This window comes from Thalassophryne amazonica, chromosome 7, assembly GCF_902500255.1.
Source record: "Thalassophryne amazonica chromosome 7, fThaAma1.1, whole genome shotgun sequence".
Lineage (NCBI taxonomy): Eukaryota > Metazoa > Chordata > Actinopteri > Batrachoidiformes > Batrachoididae > Thalassophryne > Thalassophryne amazonica.
Genome location: NC_047109.1, coordinates 38,262,864 through 38,285,373, shown reverse-complemented (window position 1 = coordinate 38,285,373; position 22,510 = coordinate 38,262,864). Strand labels below are relative to the sequence as shown.

Genomic DNA, 22,510 nt, shown 5'->3' with positions numbered 1-22,510 from the left:
CTCCTTTGTTTCAATTGACATCTCTCGTGTTGGAGCCATGATTCATGTCAGTCCATTTGGTGCAACAGCTCTCCGAGGTGTGATCACTCCTTTTTAGATGCAGACTAACGAGCAGATCTGATTTGATGTAGGTGTTAGTTTTGGGGATGAAAATTTACAGGGTGATTCCATAATTTATTCCTCAGAATTGAGTGATTCCATATTTTTTTTCCCTCTGCTTGGTCTAAAAAAGTAACCGTTACTGACTGCCACAATTTTTTTTTCTTGATTTCTTATAGTGTTTCTTAAAGCCAGAAAGTTGCCATTTGAAATGACTTTAGTTTTGTGTCATGTCTGTGATCTGCTTTTTTTCTACAAAATTAAACAACTGAATGAACATCCTCCGAGGCTGGTGATTCCATAATTATTGCCAGGGGTTGTATATACCACCTCAAACTGGTTTGCAAGGGGTATAATTAATCCCACATTATTATTTTTTGTTGTTGTTGTTGTTTAATGCTTCAGACATTACAAAACAAATGAGTGCGCTAATACCAGATGGTATTGAAGGAGGTAATTGTAGTAATGATGTGGTGTCTTAGCTGACTGTGTAAGGCAGGGGTGCCCAACCTTTTTTGAACCGAGATATACTTTAAAAGATGACAGTGTATCGAGATCGACCAAGCCACATTGAAAGCCATAGCATAGCCACATTTTATTGTGCACCATTATAATAGCACACATTTCTGGCACAGCGTTTTAACAATAATAATGCATGACTGAAGTAAATGTGTGTGGTGCAAAGAATGAGCACAAGCAGGCGTAGGACTGGCCTGCAACAACACAACAACAAACAACCCAAATTTTACAATGCCTAATATAAGTTGGAAATGTTGTTCTCTCCCTTAGTGGGACTTCTGGAACTGAGAGGAGGAAACTAGTCTCTCAGAGTTCAGACAGTAGGAGCTGAGTGCCAATGGTAAGCAGGCCGCAAGGTGGTCAGTCATGATGGATCTGTATGTTGACGTGATGATATTCATGTGTGAAAAGGCAGACTCACAAATATGCTGATCCAAAAAGTGCAGTCAAATACTGTGCAGTTTGTCTGAGGTTGGGGTACTTCTCTTTCTGTATTAGATTCCAGAACTGGATATTCATGCTAGGTGTTACTCTGGATTTGAGCTCAATGTCACGTTTCAGTGTGAGGATCTCATTCTCAATAGCACAGCTATCTAGATTGAAGAGTGATGCCACTTTGGATGTTATGCAATCCACATATTTTCCCCAAATGGAAAACAGAGAAAATTGACAACAAACTCAATGGATGCAAAGTCAGTATAGCGCATGTCAAGTTCTGACAAGATGCTCTGCACTTGATCATCATAATGTGCACTCTCAAGCACTGCACAGTCTTTGCCCTGATGCTTAAGTTCTGTGTCTACAGTAATGTTCAGAATAATAGTAGTGCTATGTGACTAAAAAGATTAATCCAGGTTTTGAGTATATTTCTTATTGTTACATGGGAAACAAGGTACCAGTAGATTCAAGAGATTCTCACAAATCCAACAAGACCAAGCATTCATGATATGCACACTCTTAAGGCTATGAAATTGGGCTATTAGTAAAAAAAAGTAGAAAAGGGGGTGTTCACAATGACACTAGTGTGGCATTCAGTCAGTGAGTTCGTCAATTTTGTGGAACAAACAGGTGTGAATCAGGTGTCCCCTATTTAAGGATGAAGCCAGCACCTGTTGAACATGCTTTTCTCTTTGAAAGCCTGAGGAAAATGGAACGTTCAAGTCATTGTTCAGAAGAACAGCGTAGTCTGATTAAAAAGTTGATTGGAGAGGGGAAAACCTATACGCAGGTGCAAAAAATTATAGGCTGTTCATCTACAATGATCTCCAATGCTTTAAAATGGACAAAAAAAACCAGAGACGCATGGAAGAAAATGGAAAACAACCATCAAAATGGATAGAAGAATAACCAGAATGGCAAAGGCTCACCCATTGTTCAGCTCCAGGATGATCAAAGGCAGTCTGGAGTTACCTGTAAGTGCTGTGACAGTTAGAAGACGCCTATGTGAAGCTAATTTATTTGCAAGAATCCCCCGCAAAGTCCCTCTGTTAAATAAAAGACATGTGCAGAAGAGGTTACAATTTGCCAAAGAACATATCAACTGGCCTAAAGAGAATTGGAGGAATATTTTGTGGACTGATGAGAGTAAAATTGTTCTTTTTGGGTCCAAGGGCCGCAGACAGTTTATGAGACAACCCCCAAACTAAGAATTCAAGCCACAGTTCACAGTGAAGACAGTGAAGCATGGTGGTGTAAGCATCATGATATGGGCATCTTTCTCCTACTATGGTGTTGGGCCTATATATCGCATACCAGGTATCATGGATCAGTTTGGATATGTCAAAATACTTGAAGAGGTCATGTTGCCTTATGCTGAAGAGGACATGCCCTTGAAATGGGTGTTTCAACAAGACAGTGACCCCAAGCACACTAGTAAATGAGCAAAATCTTGGTTCCAAACCAACAGAATGAATGCCTCGCAGATGTGAAGAAATCATGAAAAACTGTGGTTATACAACTAAATACTAGTTTAGTGATTCACAGGATTGCTAAAAAAGCAGTTTGAACATAATAGTTTTGAGTTTGTAGCATCAACAGCAGATGCTACTATTATTGTGAACACCCCCTTTTCTACTTTTTTTTACTAATAGCCCAATTTCATAGCCTTAAGAGTGTGCATATCATGAATGCTTGGTCTTGTTGGATTTGTGAGAATCTACTGAATCTACTGGTACCTTGTTTCCCATATAACAATAAGAAATATACTCAATACCTGGATTAATCTTTTTAGTCACATAGCACCACTATTATTCTGAACACTACTATATGCGTGGAAGGTTCTGCAGGTCACACTGCAACCTGCTTGATAGTAGGTGTAACTTGCTTTAAAACGTGTTCACAGAGCTGATCATGTTGATGTGTTTATCCTTGCCCACCAACTCTAGATTCAAGTTACTGAGCTTGTCACTCAGATCAGTAAGAAAGGCTAAATCCAGAGCCACTTACTGTGTTCTAGCTGTGCATACTCAGCATGGTTTGAACATGTCAGAAATTCTTTAATTTCGGGCGACAATTTAGAAAACCTTTGCAGAAATTTCCCTCTGTGTGCAGCACCAGATCTGTGTGATCTGCACCTGTTTCCTCCAGCTGCACATGGAATAATAGCCTCTGCAGACTCCTGGCCCAAACAGAACATGCAGTTGTGTTAGGCACATCCATCACGTCTTCCATATTTATACTTGTAGACTGTTGTGCTGCTAGCTGATCTTGCTTCCTGGTCTTTTTGGGAGCGCAGAGTTTAGTTGGGAGGTTTGCATCGTAGCTCTTGTGGCTCATTTTGAAATGTCGCTCCAAGCTGCCTTTCTTCGGTAAAGCCACATTTTCATTGCAGATAAGACAAATGGGTTTTCCAAAAAATAATCCTCCTCCCACACCCACAATGATATGTTTTTGACTTTTTTAAGCTTAGCTATGTTATGTTATTGTAGCATCCCCTCGCTCTTCTTCTTCTATGGCGTTTAACGGCAGCCGGTATCCTTATTGGTCCATTACGGCCACCTTCTACATCACTCCATTATAGCATCACTAAATCCTCTCGATGACTCCAGTGAGATTGTTTTTTTCATGCGATCGACTGGAACTCAGCCCACTACAGACTGGTTGGGCACGCCAGGTCTAAGGACATCATCGTCCCCTGCGACATGCAGAATGACAACAAAATGGCATCAAAGGAGGATAATTTGGTGTTCACTTGTTTCATGCTCATGCATGCAGAATATTTTTAATAACTGGAAAAAGGTGTTATTGTTTTTGCACTTACAGCTTGCCTTAAAACTCACTGTCAGATGGTGAGAACTCATTCTTTTTTTAGTGACACAAGCCCTCAGCCCACCTCCTCTTTCCCTCTGTCCTCCATTAATTACAGTTTCTTCTCTACACCTCCCACCTTTTGTCACTCCATCATGTGAAAGAAGTAAAAATACCACTTCAATATCTCTTCCTCTTGTCCCCCCTCCACTCTTCAGACCTTTATTCTTTCATTTTAATCCATCATGCTTAGATCTTGACTCATTTCCTACTCTCTACCTCTTCTTCTCCTCATCACTATCACATTTCTTCATTCCAAACTATCTTTTTATCTATCAACCCCTCTTGAATAGCAATCACTCAGTTTCCCCCCCTCTCCATTAATCTATTGGTTTACCTCTCTGCTTCCCTCATCTCTCACACTCACTTTATCCAGTCGCCTCCTCTTTTGGGAGCACAGTCTCATTTTTCTGTGTCTATCAGTGGAATAAACGATAAAGATCTTTAATTAATCAATCCACATGCTGCTGCCGACACTGTCTCTGTCTTACATCTCTGACACTGGCTATGAAATAAATGTCCTTTTCTATAATTTATCTTAATTTTAAGGCTATAAGAATTTTTTTTTTCATATAGGTCACTGAACCTGTGCACTTGTAGGATGAAAGTTTACTCAAACTGCCTTGGGTTCTGAACCCAGTTGATCCCCACTTCTCTAGAGTAACCATTTACCTGCTACAACCAGGTGAAATATATGTATATATACATATCCTTGGCTTTCTCCAGCTGTTGGGGTCTTCCTGTCTGCTGGATCACCTTCAGAGAAACACACCACATGGGAAAATGTCATAACTGGTGTTCCCTCACCCGAGTGCCCCTACGCAACTTTTTGTATGATGCAAGGTTATTCCAGCAGCATCCAAGGATCCTCCAAAGATACTGAGTGCCAAAGACATTCAGTTGCTGTTTGAAATCACTGTTTAGCCCCCAAGTCTCATAACCACACAGTAAAACAGGTAGCACCAGAACCCTAAAGACTTGGACCTTCATTTCCCTGCAAAGATACAGTACCATCATCACCAAACACTTCTGACCACAAACCTCATTGCTCCATAACCTCTTCCCATTCCATTCTATCTTGATCTCAAATTCTGACGAACAAAAGAAATGAATGCTGAGATAAGTGAATATCTCCAGAAGTTCAACACTTTCACCACATGCAGATACACATCTGATGACTGAGTCCAGGAAGTCATTGAAAGCCTGGATCTTATTCTTGATCCAGGATAACTGCAAAACTGGACACTGATTTCACTCAACTTCTCAAGTGCTGCAATCAGGGTACCCACAGATTCCACAAGGGTCACAGCATTGTCCATAGCATTGTCACTTTAGGTCACTGGTCTGTTTGCAACCTCATGATGTCATAAGCTCTTCCCTGGTGTTTCTCAGTCTCAAAGGGAAAACACTCAGAGACATTAATGCCACTGTTGAGATAAACAAATGTCTCTCCATGTTTAGCACTTTCACCACATACATATAGCTAAGTCCAGGATGACAATAAAAGCCTAGATCTTAGTATCAGGACAATCACAAACCCAGACACTCTGATTCATCCCTCAGTTGTTGAAGACCTGCATTGACTTCGTAAAGATCACAGCATCTTTCAGGAAGTCAAGGACATTAAACCTTTCCTTGCCAACATATACACCTAAGCCACTGGTTTCCACAACCCTATCCAATACCAAGAATGTTGGCACCATAACTCATCCCTGATGGATGCCAGTATTAATTAAAAAGTACCTGTACCTAAGCTGGTTGCAGTTGTGGGCATAGTTCAGCTAATCCGATAACATAATTATCGAAGCTAATGTTTTTGCTAGCAGATTAGCTTTTCAGATTTTTAGTTTTAGTTAGTTTTAAAACCATCATTGGACCAATTATCTTCCAATAAATTTAGTTCCGATAACTTTCAGTCTGATAACTTTTTTTTTAACGGTCAAAAACATTTGTAAACCCTAAAATCAAACGTTTTATTCCTTCTGTTGTGTGTCATCAAGTGCAAAACGTGATTGGCCCTTAGCTGTGACAACTATGCAGGGATGCAGGGAGCATTGTGGATTCAGGTTCATTTGGGATGTTAAAGTTAGTGCTATTGTCCGCTCAACATAAAAACAAAATGGACTAATTTTATCATTATTTTATTTTATTTTTTTTGTGGCTGCTGATGGTATAATTTAATCACAAAGACTTGGTGGAAGAGAGGAGCCGTCATGGCTCAGCTGTGTACAGGGGGACCTCTTCACCGTTTAGACAGTTTTGAAACAAAAAAAGGATGCTTTATGTGGATTATTTCTTCAGATGATTCCCAATGAAACTAACAGGTAAGAATTTGTATTTACTACGTGTATTTTACTCTGTCACTCATGCATTAATGGATGTATTTTAGTTTTTAAGCAGCAGGGTTAAAAGCGTGTGGAAAAATCAGCAGCTTTTTAGTTTGTAAATATAATGTATATAATATAATACTGAGATAAACTGTGACTTCTAATGCTGTGTTTTACTGGTTTTGAAAAATGATGACAGTGTTTGGGGTTGTTGTAGAGAAGCTTGAATCTTCGACTGGATTGGGTTGCTTGACGCGAGTCGAAGATTCACGCTTCTCTACTATGGAAACCACCTGGACAACTGAGAGCCTACACAGAAAGTGTTTGGGGTTTTACTTTTTACCCATTCATTTTTCGTGCATTCTTATGTGTTTGTGATCCTTGAATTTTCCCAGTAGCGAAAAGTGAAAGTGAAACTGGTTTATCAGAAGCTGACAGTGTAATCTGACGTGGCAGCATCCGAATCAATACTAACCCCCAATCTCAATTCTCTTTTGTACCCCTTCCCCTTCCCCTTGGCCCTACCCCTACCCCTACGCCTACCCCTTTAAAACAAGGGGTAAGGCGAAGGGGTATGCCTCTAGCCCTATGAATTGAGACACCCCACCGCCTTACGGGGAGAAAAAAAAAACTGCCCGTGTCAAACTGCCGTCTCCACTGTTTGTTAACATGGCAACTGAAATGCAACTTGTTGCAGTAGCCTGTTTGCTCTTTTTATTTTCTCGCCTTTCTGTGTAAATGCAAAGAAATAGAAGTCGCAGATTTCTTCAACGCATCGCAATCATGTCATGTTAAATAATGTAATTAATTTGTAATTTATAATAATAATGAATAGCACTAATAATTAATTAATGAATTAGTAATTAATTAATGCTAATAATACTACTAATAATTAATCAATAATAATAATTAATATTGTTTGATTAATCATTAATTGATTTTGCTTTTGCTAATTTGATAATTGCTTAGTAATTAATTAATTAATTCATTCATTCATTCATTAGTAATTAAAATAAATAAACACGAAATATATCAGTCTGTGTGCAATGAATGTATACATTATACAAGTTTCACTTTTTTAATGGAATTATTGAAATAAATAAACTTTTTCATGATTTTCTAATTATATGACCAGCACCTGTATGTATGTTATGGGCTGCATCTAGTTCTGTTAACCTTATACTTTTCTTTTTCAAATTCTCCCATTTTCTGCATCCAGCCCTATTTCCTTTAGAAATTTCCTTGACAAATAATAGCAGTCCGTTAGGACGTCAGGTTATGTGTTACACATATACATGTGTGTGTGTATATATTTTCCAACTTATTCCCTCTGATGAAACCTCTCATTTTCTGCCTGCTCAGGGCTCCCTGTTTGTTTACAAAATACACACGTGTTACAGATTTTGAAATCCAACAGCAGGGATTGAGATTATCCAAAGATTTATGAACATACAAATTAACGTGCTTATCCTTTATCATGATTTTCTCCATTGTGAGATATAAAAGTGTCTTATCGTAGCGTTCGTGTGTATATGCATTATAACACCTCAGCGCACGAGCGAAGTTACAATATTCTTCAGAATAACAATATACACAACATGCATCCAGCAGCATACACGTTGCTGTCATATGCAATTGACTGTAAAGTTTTTTGGCAAGTTATAACTTTCTAAACAGTGTCATTTGTAATGAAAGCCACTTACATTTGTGCAGCTCTTGTGGCACCATGTTTGTTTCTTTGGAGACAGCAGTAAGCTCCTCCTACCCCTCCAATCCACTCCAAACGGAGGGGTTTGTAGCCCTCCGCCTTCCCTTCCGCCTTGCTCCAAAAAGAGAACTGAGACACCCCTCTGTCTCTCGCGCCCGTGCAAAACGGAGGGGAAGGGCCGAGGGGTAGAATTGAGATTAAGCCTAAATGTTATCGGTTATCTGTTATCTGTAATAAAGATACATTTTTTAGCAGTTTATTGGTTTAGTACCATAAAAGATAACTTCTCAGTTATCAGATTAATGGTTATCAAAGCTAACTTTTTGGTTAGCTGTGCCCACCATTGTCTGTTTGTGATGGCTAGTAACATCTTGAGGTTCCCACAATTTTTTAGGATGCCCCAGAATGCATGTCATTTAAGTGACACCACATAAAACATAACATAAAAACAAGCTGCAAAGAAGCACTGCTGATATACGTGCTTGTATTCATTGCCATCACCACTGCCTCTGCTGTAGAGGACATGTACAGTGATATGACCAATACACAAGGCCACCAGAAGGCAAAAATTGACCAGGGTGACTGCACACCAGTTGTGTCACAAAAAGGTGCATCCAATTCCCCCCCCCCCCCCCCCCCACACACACACACACACAAACACACAGGAGCAAGCATGTCCTGTGGACTTGAGACTCCTGTTTCCAGTAACAGACAGACCTCAAAATCTCAAGAGAAAGCAGGCCAATACCCCACCAGGGTGGGGACAATCCATAGAGGCAACACCCGGAAACACCCCTAAGCACCACAGCACTCTCTGGTGTTGAGGTCCCTGCATCAGAGCTGACAGGAGGACCCCCCCCCCCCAGCCACCAGTGCTGGGCACACTTTAGACCATGTGCCATAGATTATCAAGAGAGGGCTCTTGATGTCTACCTCAGATATTATTTATATGTCCTATATACTATGTGCTGACTGTGAATGATTACTATGCCAAACAGATATTCTACAGATGTTTTAATGATGGAAATGTAGGCACTCCAACAACATATCAGTCTCTTTGTGTTCAGTCATCTGTTGTCTTTGGATTGCACTTGTATGTTTTACATTTTGGCAATTTAGAAACAGATGCAATTTCCTCCAAATCACAGCCTAGATCTGATCATTGCAAATATCTCCTTGGCTGCTCTTTGATGTCCAACACCATATTGTTCCTTTCTTTGCCAGCTGGCGTCATGCTTTCTCACCCTTCCCCTTATGGACGTCTAACTTCATGCTTATGTCCCTGTGTAGTGAGAACAGAGCTGTCAGTATGCAGGCACGCACAAAGATGCTCACACATTACACCATCACACGTACTGTGTGAGCCAGGATTGTCTTCAACAGACAATGAGAACCAAGTGTGACCTCTTCCACCATCTTTGTGTCCCTCATGCTCCTCATTTCTAATGTCTCTGTCTTGTTTTTCTCCTTTTCCAACACTTGATTTCTTTGTTTTCACTTTGCTCATATTTTTGCTGTTGCACTCTCTCTCTCTCTCTCTCTCTCTCTCTCTCTCTCTCTCTGTGTGTTCATTGCTTTGTTGTTTGATGATTCTCCTCTTGTCTTTTTGCTGCCCTTGCAAGAGCAGCTCTTTATGAGTACCTCTGCAATGAAATGAAATGAAGGAAAATTAATACTAATTGCTGCTCCCTCACTAGTAACCAGGGACAGTGACTTCATGTTGCCAGGGCATATTTCACTGAAGCAACAAAAAGCCAAGACACTTAAACAATATGTCTAATTGGATGAATCCTAATTAAATACTGTAATTAAAAAACACTGCGTGATGAAGATGGTCACGCACAGTTTAGCCGTGCTCAACAATGCTACAAAAACTCACATTGATAAGTTTAGTTGATGTGCCACCTCTACGGGGCATGTTTTTTTTTCAGTTGAAATGAAATTGAGGCCCACCATTTCTATATAGTAAGAAGAAATTATTTATTGTTTAATAGTATTTGTTGGTGTTGTTGCTGTTGTTGATGCAGACTGAAACGAGGGTCTGTTTTAAACATGACTATGAATGCTAATTTCCCTCATTCAGTGGTTTAATCTAACCAACAAAAGATGCCACTGCAGTCTTGGGAATGGATAGATGTGACTTATACAGTAAAAATATAATGGATTCAGGTAGACCAGCAAATTTTGTTAGAATTGATATCTGCTATATGTATAAAATGGACAAAATCCATTTTTTGTCAGCCCACTTTAGAGTGTTACCTAAAAATCCTAAAACCTGATTTATGATCCAGACTATGGGGACTGCAGAGTGCAGGAGGTGATCCAGATCATCTCCAAAAGTTAATGGAGTCTTTCATGGCCTAATATGTATCTGATGTGAAAATGTCATCAAAATCCGTGCAGTAGTTTTGACATAATCCTGCAAACAGTAATCTTTCAAAGTTGATATAAAGTAAAACTTGATCCAGAATCTGGATCACCTCCAACTTGTAATGAGGTCTTTCATGACCTAATATCTATCTGTGGTGAAAATTTTGTCAAAGTTCCTGCAGTAGTTTTGATGTAATCCTGCTGACAGACAGACACATATATAAATACAAAATAAGTACCAATGATTGTATTACGTCTGCCAAGGATGTAATAAAATCTGAATATTGAGTATCAGCAAAAATCTAATGTGGTGCATCCAAATCGAATTCCAAATTTAATTTTAAAGACTTCTGTCAGCTCAGGGTCAAGTTATTTAAGCCCCTGTCACACATAGCAGGAATATGCAGGAAGCAGGCCAACACAGCAAAAATGGTCATAATCCAGATGCAGTCAGGAAGAAAAGAGGTCAGAATGCAGACAGACTGCCTCGTCCACACCTGTCAGATTGCATCCAAAGTGTATTTAGATGACACAGACTGCTGTCAGATGACCATAAATGGCGCTGAAGACTGCCCAATTTCGAAACGTCTGGATAGCAAACATGGGTTGGAGTAGGAGGCAGTGCTCTGTCACTCCCTTTGCACAGGACCCGTACTGGACATCAAAGAGGAACCAACGTATGGACCGGACTCATATGTGTGTATCAGTGTTGTCACCCACTCCCATTCAATCACTCCTTCGCTCATCCTCTTTTTTCCCAGGCTCACTGACCTCACGTGCATGTGTGTGCATAGAAGTGCTGACATGAGGAAATGATCACTCAGCATGTGTGTGTGAGTGTTTTCATAATAAGACTCTACGTGTGCGCATGTGGGCACGCATGGCGCACGTGCGCGCATGTGCTCAGCTATCACTGGACAGCTTTTGCTGCTGAATTTTACTCGCAGCTAAACTTCACTGTGTGTGCATGCACATGCATGTGCGCGTACTCACAGCAAACCTTTGCTGAGAGTCAAAGGACACCTTTGTTTAAAAGTGTGCAGTGAGCTTTCCCATTATTCGTCAGATACAGCCTTTCCAGCAAACTTTAATTTCCCCCCCCCCCCGCCACAACAAAACTCTACATTGTGATTTCTGGTTGGATTATCACATGGGATTTATTGCTACATACGCTACATATGCTACATACATATCAACAGTCACTGGTTCCTTTGCACTCTGGGGGGGCGGGGGGGGGGGGGGGGGGCAGTGGAGGTGGACATTATAAGTGGAAAAGTGGCATATGCAGATCATGCCACCAGGCTTTGCCATGCTCGATCCATCTCGGGGTTCCCTCATACATGTGTTGAAATTGTTTCAGGTCCTGCTTATGCCACTTCAGAATATGTAAATTGCACTCAGATGGTGCTCAGTCCACCGTCAGATAGGTGTCCCATCCTGATTGCGCCCGGATGGTTTTGAATATGTGCATCACACTCGGGGTCGCCGGCCAATTTTGACTAACTTTGTCGACTCTTGCAGATTGCCGTCAAAACGTTTTGGAACTGAAACCCGACACTTTTCTGATGTGCACCGATTCATCATTCTGATGTCATTCTTCATGATTCTGGCTATGTGTGACGGGGTATTAACACATCAGTATCACTAAATAAAAGCCGACATTCTAAACTGTCTTTTCATATTCATCTTTTGATCTCCAACACGTCTTCAGTGTATAGCAAAAAGAACTGAATTGGCCTTGTCAATACCTTTGGAGGACACTGTATACACAGATATACCACTCTCTCATGTTCACTTTTCAGTTGATTTTCACAACAAATGCTCCTCCAAGAAACCAAGAAGTGGCAACAAACTAAAATACTCTGTAAGGGTTTGATAAGTGTCTATTAGAATCGGTATTTCAAACCTTGGGCTGTCGTCAGTCACTGTACTCCCATCTCAGCTGTAGAATTAGCCTTTCAGATATATCATGTTGAATGTTTCATTTCATCAACACTTCACCAAAATATATCTGCCTCCATTGCATCAAACAGTGAAATGTTGTGTATATTAAAATGTTTAATGCATCGCTCTGAATAATTATTGGTACTACAGTTGTGACAATCACATTTGGCAGTTTTCAACAGAACCACTTCCGTTTCTGCCCATCAAGTTCTTTTCCCGCAACTTTGTCAGCATTATGAAAGCAGCAGCCCAAATGATTTCATCTTTAAAAAATAATACATTTCAGCTCTGTGTTGTGCTTTCTGTGACACCTTTTGTTTAATTGCCTTATGTTGCCATCCACACACAAACACACACACACGTTTTTCTATCCGCGTGCATGTCCACTGTCTTTGGTGAGTGCAAATTTTTGAAAGACTAATCGGCAGAGAAAGAGCGATAGAGAGCAAACTCAACAAAGGCGAGTGTTAACATGCTTGGATTTGGAGTAAGGCGTAAGGCGAGACATTAAGGCAGTTTATGGGGCGGCAGGACCGTGCGAATACTGAGATTAAAGATAAAACATGGATGAGAAGCAAAGTGGGAATGAGCCAGAGATGGGGACAGCAGGGGAAGTAGAGAAAATGGAATTGGGGGCTACTGCTGTGTTACTCTGTCAAGATGGAAAAATAAGGATATTGTTGGATTCAACATTATGTGTGAGAAAAAGGCTTAGCTACTGACTTACGGGCTTTTGTGATGGGATTGTGGGTGTCTGCGTGCATGAGCTGGTGAGAATAACTGATGTCACTCTCATTGTGCTTCTCAGGGGAGGCAGCAGGATCTCACTGTGGACAGTGTTCGCGTGGGAGCATCTAGCGTATGTCTCATTATGTAAACTAAATCAATTCACTCTTATCTCAAGCTTGAGATAGTCACAAATGGAAAAAAAAAGAAAGTGCAGGCATTGTTCATTATTTCCATCCCACAAATGATTTAGAGAACCTGTACTCTGATTCTGTAATCCTAACCTGAGCTCATGTCTCAGTATGACTCCAACACTGGCTACATTTACATGCTGTTAATATTCGGGATAAGGTCAATATTCCAGTTTCTGAATCATTAGGAATAACCTGTTTACATGCTTAAGCAGACAGAGTTAATCCTGTATACATGGTCATTGGTATCATTTGGAATATCCCGATCTAAACAGCGACGCACGTCTTCCACCGGTGCTTGATTTGGTCTGGCGTTCATGCAAATCCTGCTTCGAGTAACTTTTCGGTGACCTTTTTGTAAATGTCGCTATCTCGGTACTTTCTACTGTCAATAAAAGACATTATATTCATGTCTTTCACAATACTAATGAAGTACGCGGTTTCCTCCTCGCTCCAAAAGTGTGGTGCTGTGCTGCCGCGTCTGGATTTCCCCATGCTTGTTTACCTCTGCTTCTGTGTTGTCTGGTGGGTTGCGCGCACCGCATACAAGTAGTTGCCGTACTCAAAAGACCAAGATTCCTTGTGGATAGGACATGCGCAGAACACAAAATAATGTTGATTTCTATGGGAATATCCCGATGCCTGATATTCAGGTTAGAAAAGGAGTAATCCAGGGTCATATTCAGGTTTTAAAAAACAGAATATGAGCAGATTTGATTTTTAGCGGGTGTTTACATGGCCGTGCCCAACCGGGTTATTGCTAATATTCTGGTTATGAAAGGGTTATGAAAGGGTTATTGGCTGCATGTAAATGTAGTCACTGTCTTCTACCTACTGCAAAGGAACACAAATCAATTCAAATCAATTTTATTTATATAGCGCCAAATCACAACAAACAGTTGCCCCAAGGTGCTTTATATTGTAAGGCAAGGCCATACAATAATTACGTAAAAACCCCAATGGTCAAAACTACCCCCTGTGAGCAAGCACTTGGCGACAGTGGGAAGGAAAAACTCCCTTTTAACAGGAAGAAACCTCCAGCAGAACCAGGCTCAGGGAGGGCAGTCTTCTGTTGGGACTGGTTGGGGCTGAGGGAGAGAACCAGGAAAAAGACATGCTGTGGAGGGGAGCAGAGATCAATCACTAATGACTAAATGCAGAGTGGTGCATATAGTGCAAAAAGAGGTGAATAAAAAGAAACACTCAGTGCATCATGGGAACCCCCCAGCAGTCTAATTCTATAGCAGCATAACTAAGGGATGGTTCAGGGTCACCTGATCCAGCCCTAACTATAAGCTTTAGCAAAAAGAAAAGTTTTAAGCTTAATCTTAAAAGTAGACAGGGTGTCTGTCTCCCTAATCCGAATTGGGAGCTGGTTCCACAGGAGAGGAGCCTGAAAGCTGAAGGCTCTGCCTCCCATTCTACTCTTAAAAACACTAGGAACTACAAGTAAGCCTGCAGTCTGAGAGCGAAGTGCTCTATTGGGGTGATATGGTACTATGAGGTCCCTAAGATAAGATGAAACCTGATTATTCAAAACCTTATAAGTAAGAAGAAGAATTTTAAATTCTATTCTGGAATTAACAGGGAGCCAATGAAGAGAAGCCAATATGGGTGAAATATGCTCTCTCCTTCTAGTCCCTGTCAGTACTCTAGCTGCAGTATTTTGAATTAACTGAAGGCTTTTCAGGGAACTTTTAGGACAACCTGATAATAATGAATTACACACTTGCCTCGACTGGTGGTTGGCTCTCACTGCGGTATTGTATCACTTCCTGTTCCGGAGCACAGCGGTGTTTTGCTGTATCTGTTAGCTGTTTAATCTGCGCAGTTAGGTTGATCTAGTTACCTAGATAACGATTTGTTTCACAGTGTAATCTTCACGTGCCTTAACTAAAGCACTCCCTCTGCTGAATCACCTCTAAATTATTTACACATTATTCACTTTGTGTGTTTTTAGGAATCCGCTAGCTTAGCGCAGCTACTAGCTCTTAGCCGGTTTAGCATGGCGGCTTCTCCTGTCTCTCCCGCACATTTCTGCTCTGGGTGTGAAATGTTTAGTTATTCCTCGGCCTCCTTTAGCAGTAATGGTAGTTGTAATAAGTGTAGCTTATTCGTAGCTTTGGAGGCCAGGCTGGGCGAATTGGAGACTCGGCTCCGCACCGTGGAAAATTCTACAGCTAGCTAGGCCCCTGTAGTCGGTGCGGACCAAGGTAGCTTAGCCACCGTTAGTTTCCCTCTGGCAGATCCCGAGCAGCCGGGAAAGCAGGTCGACTGGGTGACTGTGAGGAGGACGCGTAGCCCTAAACAGAAGCCCCGTGTACACCGCCAACCCGTTCACATTTCTAACCGTTTTTCCCCACTCGGCGACACACCCACCGAGGATCAAACTCTGGTTATTGGCGACTCTGTTTTGAGAAATGTGAAGTTAGCGACACCAGCAACCATAGACAATTGTCTTCCGGGGGCCAGAGCAGGCGACATTGAAGGAAATTTGAAACTGCTGGCTAAGGCTAAGCGTAAATTTGGTAAGATTGTAATTCACGTCGGCAGTAATGACACCCGGTTACGCCAATCGGAGGTCACTAAAATTAACATTGAATCGGTGTGTAACTTTGTAAAAACAATGTCGGACTCTGTAGTTTTCTCTGGGCCCCTCCCCAATCATACCGGGAGTGACATGTTTAGCCGCATGTTCTCCTTGAATTGCTGGCTGTCTGAGTGGTGTCCAAAAAATGAGGTGGGCTTCATAGATAATTGGCAAAGCTTCTGGGGAAAACCTGGTCTTGTTAGGAGAGACGGCATCCATCCCACTTTAGATGGAGCAGCTCTCATTTCTAGAAATCTGGCTAATTTTCTTAAATCCTCCAAACCGTGACTATCCAGGGTTGGGACCAGGAAGCAGAGTTGTAGTCTTACACACCTCTCTGCAGCTTCTCTTCCCCTGCCATCCCCTTATTACCCCATCCCCGTAGAGACGGTGCCTGCTCCCAGACTACCAATAACCAGCAAAAATCTATTTAAGCATAAAAATTCAAAAAGAAAAAATAATATAGCACCTTCAACTGCACCACAGACTAAAACAGATAAATGTGGTCTATTAAACATTAGGTCTCTCTCTTCTAAGTCCCTGTTAGTAAATGATATAATAATTGATCAACATATTGATTTATTCTGCCTTACAGAAACCTGGTTACAGCAGGATGAATATGTTAGTTTAATTGAGTCAACACCCCCGAGTCACACTAACTGCCAGAATGCTCGTAGCACAGGCCGAGGCGGAGGATTAGCAGCAATCTTCCATTCCAGCTTATTAATTAATCAAAAACCCAGACAGAGCTTTAATTCATTTGAAAGCTTGACTCTTAGTCTTGTCCATCCAAATTGGAAGTCCCAAAAACCAGTTTTATTTGTTATTGTCTATCGTCCACTTGGTCGTTACTGTGAGTTTCTCTGTGAATTTTCAGACCTTTTGTCTGACTTAGTGCTTAGCTCAGATAAGATAATTATAGTGGGCGATTTTAACATCCACACAGATGCTGAGAATGACAGCCTCAACACTGCATTTAATCTATTATTAGACTCAATTGGCTTTGCTCAAAATGTAAATGAGTCCACCCACCACTTTAATCATATCTTAGATCTTGTTCTGACTTATGGTGTGGAAATTGAAGACTTAACAGTATTCCCTGAAAACTCCCTTCTGTCTGATCATTTCTTAATAACATTTACATTTACTCTGATGGACTACCCAGCAGTGGGGAATAAGTTTCATTACAGTAGAAGTCTTTCAGAAAGCGCTGTAACTAGGTTTAAGGATATGATTCCTTCTTTATGTTCTCTAATGCCATATACCAACACAGTGCAGAGTAGCTACCTAAACTCTGTAAGTGAGATAGAGTATCTCGTCAGTAGTTTTACATCCTCATTGAAGACAACTTTGGATGCTGTAGCTCCTCTGAAAAAGAGAGCTTTAAATCAGAAGTGCCTGACTCCGTGGTATAACTCACAAACTCGCAGCTTAAAGCAGATAACCCGTAAGTTGGAGAGGAAATGGCGTCTCACTAATTTAGAAGATCTTCACTTAGCCTGGAAAAAGAGTCTGTTGCTCTATAAAAAAGCCCTCCGTAAAGCTAGGACATCCTACTACTCATCACTAATTGAAGAAAATAAGAACAACCCCAGGTTTCTTTTCAGCACTGTAGCCAGGCTGACAAAGAGTCAGAGCTCTATTGAGCCGAGTATTCCTTTAACTTTAACTAGTAATGACTTCGTGACTTTCTTTGCTAATAAAATTTTAACTATTAGAGAAAAAATTACTCATAACCATCCCAAAGACATATCGTTATCTTTGGCTGCTTTCAGTGATGCCGGTATTTGGTTAGACTCTTTCTCTCAGATTGTTCTGTCTGAGTTATTTTCATTAGTTACTTCATCCAAATCATCAACATGTCTATTAGACCCCATTCCTACCAGGCTGCTCAAGGAAGCCCTACCATTATTTAATGCTTCGATCTTAAATATGATCAATCTATCTTTATTAGTTGGCTATGTACCACAGGCTTTTAAGGTGGCAGTAATTAAACCATTACTTAAAAAGCCATCACTTGACCCAGCTATCTTAGCTAATTATAGGCCAATCTCCAACCTTCCTTTTGTCTCAAAATTCTTGAAAGGGTAGTTGTAAAACAGCTAAATGATCATCTGCAGAGGAATGGTCTATTTGAAGAGTTTCAGTCAGGTTTTAGAATTCATCATAGTACAGAAACAACATTAGTGAAGGTAACAAATGATCTTCTTATGGCCTCAGACAGTGAACTCATCTCTGTGCTTGTTCTGTTAGACCTCAGTGCTGCTTTTGATACTGTTGACCATAAAATTTCATTACAGAGATTAGAGCATGCCATAGGTATTAAAGGCACTGCGCTGTGGTGGTTTGAATCATATTTATCTAATAGATTACAATTTGTTCATGTAAATGGGGAATCTTCTTCACAGACTGAGGTTAATTATGGAGTTCCACAAGGTTCTGTGCTAGGATCAATTTTATTCACTTTATACATGCTTCCCTTAGGCAGTATTATTAGACGGCATTGCTTAAATTTTCATTGTTACGCAGATGATACCCAGCTTTATCTATCCATGAAGCCAGAGGACACACACCAATTAGCTAAACTGCCGGATTGTCTTACAGACATAAAGACATGGATGACCTCTAATTTCCTGCTTTTAAACTCAGATAAAACTGAAGTTATTGTACTTGGCCCCACAAATCTTAGAAACATGGTGTCTAACCAGATCCTTACTCTGGATGGCATTACCCTGACCTCTAGTAATACTGTGAGAAATCTTGGAGTCATTTTTGATCAGGATATGTCATTCAAAGCGCATATTAAACAAATATGTAGCACTGCTTTTTTGCATTTACGCAATATCTCCAAAATTAGAAAGGTCTTGTCTCAGAGTGATGCTGAAAAACTAATTCATGCATTTATTTCCTCTAGGCTGGACTATTGTAATTCATTATTATCAGGTTGTCCTAAAAGTTCCCTGAAAAGCCTTCAGTTAATTCAAAATGCTGCAGCTAGAGTACTGACGGGGACTAGAAGGAGAGAGCATATCTCACCCATATTGACCTCTCTTCATTGGCTTCCTGTTAATTCTAGAATAGAATTTAAAATTCTTCTTCTTACTTATAAGGTTTTGAATAATCAGGTCCCATCTTATCTTAGGGACCTCATAGTACCATATCGCCCCAATAGAGCTCTCAGACTGCAGGCTTACTTGTAGTTCCTAGGGTTTGTAAGAGTAGAATGGGAGGCAGAGCCTTCAGCTTTCAGGCTCCTCTCCTGTGGAACCAGCTCCCAATTCGGATCAGGGAGACAGACACCCTCTCTACTTTTAAGATTAGGCTTAAAACTTTCCTTTTTGCTAAAGCTTATAGTTAGGGCTGGATCAGGTGACCCTGAACCATCCCTTAGTTATGCTGCTATAGACGTAGACTGCTGGGGGTTTCCCATGATGCACTGAGTGTTTCTTTCTCTTTTTGCTCTGTATGCACCACTCTGCATTTAATCATTAGTGATTGATCTCTGCTCCCCTCCACAGCATGTCTTTTTCCTGGTTCTCTCCCTCAGCCCCAACCAGTCCCAGCAGAAGACTGCCCCTCCCTGAGCCTGGTTCTGCTGGAGGTTTCTTCCTGTTAAAAGGGAGTTTTTCCTTCCCACTGTCGCCAAGTGCTTGCTCACAGGGGGTCGTTTTGACCGTTGGGGTTTTTCCGTAATTATTGTATGGCCTTGCCTTACAATATAAAGCGCCTTGGGGCAACTGTTTGTTGTGATTTGGCGCTATATAAATAAAATTGATTGATTGATTGAATTACAGTAGTCCAGCCTAGAGGAAATAAATGCATGAATTAGCTTTTCAGCATCACTCTGAGACAAGACCTTTCTAATTTTAGAGATATTGCGCAAATGCAAAAAAGCAGTCCTACATATTTGCTTAATATGCGCATTGAAGGACATATCCTGATCAAAAATGACTCCAAGATTTCTCACAGTATTACTAAATGTCAGGGTAATGCCATCCAGAGTAAGGATCTGGTTAGACACCATGTTTCTAAGATTTGTGGGGCCAAGTACAATAGCTTCAGTTTTATCTGAATTTAAAAGCAGGAAATTAGAGGTCATCCATGTCTTTATGTCTGAAAGACATTCCTGCAGTTTAACTAACTGGTGTGTGTCCTCTGGCTTCATGGATAGATAAAGATGGGTATCATCTGCAGAACAATGAAAATTTAAGCAATGCTTTCTAATAATACTGCCTAAGGGAAGCATGTATAAACTGAATAAAATCGGTCCTAGCACAGAACCTTGTGGAACTCCATAATTAACGTTAGTCCATGAAGAAGACTCCCCATTTACATGAACAAATTGTAAGCTATTAGATAAATATGATTCAAACCTGTTATGGATAAGACCCAGATTGAGGAGCGGTCCAGTATCTGACTGAACCCAGCATGAAATAATCAGAAGCAGTTCCAAAAAGAAAACATTTATTTTTCTCCCTTTGTGCTATACATGAAATACTAAATAATTTAAGTTCTGGTGAGGTGAAAAGGCGGCGCGCTCTCTCAGCATCTCAACAGTCGGAGTCCGAACGTTCAGGACTCAGGAGTTCCGCCAACACCCCCCAGGTGACTTTCCCAGACTGTACTCTGCGAAGGAGGAACAGAGCTGAGATTATTCAACACTTATTACTACAAAATATTGTTTAGAGGCAAACTTATCAGCTACACGTTTAGGTCTGGTTTCAAACTTAGTTCAAAGAGGCTGCTGCTCACAGCTAGTGGAGGATCATTAATCCGCACACCACTGCCATGAGGAGCACGCCAAACAATTTTCACCAATAATTACTTATAGCTGCGTATAAACGCCAATTTACATTCACGGATAAACTTTTCAGAATATTCACCTTTGTCGTGTGCTGACAACGTTTGCCTCTCACCCTCGTCCTTCTTCACAGGCGCGATGTCAGACTCTGAAACGGCCCTCAGCGTCCCCACACGGTCATCACAAGGTCGTGTTCTCCCGCAATCTTATCCAACTCACTGCTGGTTTAAATGTAGTTCTTCATCACTACATTGGTACCAGCTGGAAGTCCTCAGATCTGCACGTGAACATCACAGGTGTTGTGGATTGTCCTGATAGAGAGCCGCACGAGAATGCAACAGGTGCAGCCAATCATCGTAACAGAGGAGAGAGACTCTTCTGCAGCACATTTTCCTCAGAGAACAGCCCCAAATCACCTGGGAAGGAAAATAAACACAAAACAACCCAACCTTGTCCAGCCAAACCCCCCCAACACACAACAAAACCACCGCAGCGCAGTGCCTTTAATACCTATGGCATGCTCTAATCTCTGTAATAAAATTTTATGGTCAACAGTATCAAAAGCTGCACTGAGGTCTAACAGGACGAGCACAGAGATGAGTCCACTGTCTGAGGCCATAAGAAGATCATTTGTAACCTTCACTAATGCTGTTTCTGTACTATGATGAATTCTGAAACCTGACTGAAACTCTTCAAATAGACCATTCCTCTGCAGATGACAGAACACACAACGCAATGCAAGTGTTATTGCTTGTGTTGTGGTTTTCACGCTCAGTGTCCACATTGTCTCAATACAGAATAGAACTGCATTTGTTTGAGCACCCATGGGTGCCCTATATACAGGTAAGTCCTATATAGGCCCTGAGGTCTATTGGTACCAGGTCCTATCTCTGGATTTCATAGCATGAAGCAGCTGTCTTGTGTTTCCAGCTCCATCAGTTTCCATAGTTGTGATTTGGGGGTTCTGTTGGGCCTTTGCCAAATAGATTTGTTAAATCGTGCATGTTAATATCCTCAGTTATATTATCTACTTTGTATCTTCCCAAGAAGAAGTAGAGGTAAGTCCTATATAGGCCCTGAGACCGGTGCTTACCCCTTCATCTAAGACTGTCACTGGATGGGATGCTGGTCCACTACATGTTACTTGGCCAGCTGAGGCCAGTACACAGTTAGAGCTGGATGGATTGTGTCAGTGTTAATGGATGGGTTCCCCCTGGGTGCTCTGGCTTCCTCCCACTTCCAGAGAAATGCACATTAGTTGAAATGGTGACTTTAAATTGACACTAGGTCTATGTGTTAGTGTGAATGTGTTTGTTTATCCTTATGTGTCCAGAGTGTGCCCTGCCTCTCACCCTATGACTCCTGGAATAGGCTCCAGCACCCCCATGACCCTTGACTGGAGTAAGTGGGTGTAGAAAATTAATGAATGAATGAACACTCACATGTGCTTTATATACCTGGATTCATGATGCATGAAAATTCAGTAAGGTATATCTTATATATTATATTCCAATTCTAAGGTGGAACTATGCCGGTATACAAAGGTATATCTAAATATCTAAAAAGGAAGAGTAAAATAGGAGAGTAGAAAAGAGTAGAGTAGAGCCACTTAGGTGCCTGATCTTGAGAACCAGGGATGGTAGGTTAAAATGCTTTTTTTATCCCATGGGAACTCTCCCTACCCACCTAAGCAGCTCAAGAAAAAGGTATATACAATATAATAAATAGTAAGAAATAAGAAAGATAAGACATCACAGGAGCAGATTGTAGTATAGGTAATTAGTATGTAGACTAGTAGTGAAATCAAATATAGTTAGTAGGCTAAGCTGTAGAAGCAGAAGGTGTGAGTGTGTGAGTGTACTGGTATCTATCTAAAGTAACTCTGTTAGCATACTATAGGAAAATAAAAAGTATAATCATTATGCTATC

General features: G+C 40.9%; 1 long non-coding RNA gene across 1 annotated transcript; it reads left to right on the top strand.

Annotated features, from left to right (window-relative positions):
- Window positions 1-863: 863 nt before the first annotated feature.
- On the top strand, window positions 864-22,010 carry LOC117513804. Its single transcript, XR_004561721.1, has 4 exons — window positions 864-874; window positions 6,569-6,573; window positions 21,521-21,531; window positions 21,869-22,010. It is a non-coding gene; the product is annotated as an uncharacterized LOC117513804 (long non-coding RNA).
- Window positions 22,011-22,510: the final 500 nt, after the last annotated feature.